Genomic DNA, 2431 nt, shown 5'->3' on the forward strand with positions numbered 1-2431 from the left:
GCTCCAGTCTCAGACAACAGCCTTCTAGAGAATGCCTCACCACCCCCCACAGTTGTGGAAGCTAGTTCCCTGGTACTAACCTGAGGTACAAGGTGAATCGGTGAAAAGAGATCATTCAAGGCAGAAAGAACTGTGTGAATAAAAGCAAGGAAGGGAAAATGTAGGTCTACTAGAGTTCTTAACCACTGGCACACCCTTGGTACTGACTCATCAGAATAAATGCTGGTCCCAGCACAGACCAGCCAGAAGAAACAGTGGCACCAGCACCAGCAAATCAGAACAGATGCTGGCTGTGGTGCCCAGCAGGGTCTTTAAGGATTCTGACTCTTCCCCTTTAGTTACTGAATTATGGAGACTAAGGAGATGTCTGAGTGGATTTTGAGGTGGTTAAAAGCATTTGGGCCATCAAATATGTGACTATTTCCCAATTGGAAGAAAAATGTTCTCTATTTTAATAACTTGTGCTCTTTCCCCACGGGGGCCCAGTGTACAATGGCTGCAAACAGTAGCTTCCTTGACAGTGTATGCAGTCTGCTGATTGGATGGGTTGTCCCAAGGAACCTTGGAGATAGCCTTTCCAGACATTGATGTTGGACCCCATACTCCAGACTAGTCTCCAAACAGGTATGTGGGGTGCCTTTGGAAAGCCCTAGGGTGCAGTGGCCAAGGTCCATGTTGGCCAAGTCATCATGTCCATCTGTACCCACCTGCAGAACAAGGAGCATGTGATTGAGGCTCTCTGCAGGGCCAAGTTCAAGTTCCCTGATTGCCAAAAGATCCACATTTCCAAGAAGTGGGGCTTTCCTAAATTTAACATGGATGAATTTGGAGACAAGGTGGCTGGAAGATGGCTTATCCCCAATGGCTGGGGGTCAAATGTATCCTGAGTCATGACCTTCTGGACAAATGGCAGGCTCTGCACTCATGGGAACATCAGCACTACTCCCTTCTTATTCATACCCACTGATAAATCCTACTTCCTGTCAAAAATTTTTTTAACAACTTGTACTGTCATATTGATGCATTCCAGCTGACTTCCAGCTCTCAAGGAAATAATGCCAGGGGAAGGTGATGAAGAGCAAATTGTTGAGTGTGACTGGAACATTGGCTAACTTTGTGGTCATAGTTTTAAACCCAGTTACTCAAGTCAGTGAAATTGATTTAACCTGTTGTGTCTGGTGTGACTATAGTCAAAATAGCTATTAAAATGGTTCCATGGAGGAATGCAACTTAATCCAATCATAGGAGACCAGGACCCTATCCCTTTACTGAATGAAGGATCAGAAAACAGGAATTTTAGCCTCTGCTCTGCTGCTGACACACTGTGATCTGGCAAGTGACTTACCACAACTCCTCCTGAACCAGAAAGTGGTGACTTGACTTGGGCTTTTCTCTCTGCAGTTTTCTGGAGACCTGGAATGCTTGCTTGTCCATTCCTTAAAACTATACCCACTAGTCCCTTCAATTCTGGAGTCAAGACAAAAAGCTTGCTTTGTATTTCCCTGCCTCACCACATCATTTTTTTTCTGGCAATTCCTTGGTATGAGTTGACCCATTATTGCCTTTTTCTCTCTAGATAGCCTCACCAGTGTAAGTTTATATCCCTCCTTTTGAGAGACTTGATCGCTCAGCAAATTATTTACCAGGTACTCCTTTCATACTTCAAAAGGTCCCCTGGCACTCCGAAATCTGTATACAGCAGGTGCCCATTAAATACTTAAATGTTCCTGTGTCATTTTGGTAAATTCTCTGGTTCCAAAGGAAAGTCAAGCAAGACATTCTAAACTAAAATATTTCGGGGATTTGAGTTGCATATAGCTTTGTATTGTCCCTGCCTCCCTTCCACTAGCATGAGTAATTAAGAATAGAGTTGGACCCCTGTGTGTGCATGCTGATAATAGTATTTGTGTGCATATAGTAATGGTGTATAAATTAACTTCTTTTGCTTCAAATGAAAAGGCAGCCTTGTTCAATGATTAAGAATGAATGCAAAGATCATTTCAGCATCTTCAGAGCCATTAATTGGGTTGGGCATAATTTGTCACATTGGAAGACCATCTTCACTAACAAACACATCACTATCAACTCACTGTCCTTCGGGAAAATGAGATACAGGTTAAACATTTTATAGGGATAAGTAAACACAGGAAAATATGGGACTGTGGTTAAAAAGAAATTCCTAAAACAAAGTAGGTCTGCCAACTAATAAAATGGTGGTGTCTCAGTGTGATTCCTGAGAATTTGGAATTTTGAATACAAATTCTCTGCTCTCAAGCAATTGAATTAGTAGAAGAAAATACCAAGAAAAGCTGAACAGAAAGGACCATAAACAAAAATCTTAAGGCTTTTGAACTACCATGAGGCAACTTTTTCTTCTTAAACCTGGAAAATTTCCCCCCAAAATGTTGAGGTAGGTTTCTGATCATTTTTT

The 2431-nt window shown here is 42.0% G+C and overlaps 1 non-coding gene across 1 annotated transcript; it reads left to right on the forward strand.

Annotated features, from left to right (window-relative positions):
* The first annotated feature begins 439 nt into the window (after positions 1-439).
* Positions 440-574, forward strand: LOC125084178 (small nucleolar RNA SNORA70). Its single transcript, XR_007122527.1, has one exon. It is a non-coding gene; the product is annotated as a small nucleolar RNA SNORA70 (small nucleolar RNA).
* The last annotated feature ends 1857 nt before the right edge of the window (positions 575-2431 follow it).

This window comes from Lutra lutra, chromosome 13 (genome assembly GCF_902655055.1).
Source record: "Lutra lutra chromosome 13, mLutLut1.2, whole genome shotgun sequence".
In the NCBI taxonomy this organism is placed as follows: Eukaryota; Metazoa; Chordata; class Mammalia; order Carnivora; family Mustelidae; genus Lutra; species Lutra lutra.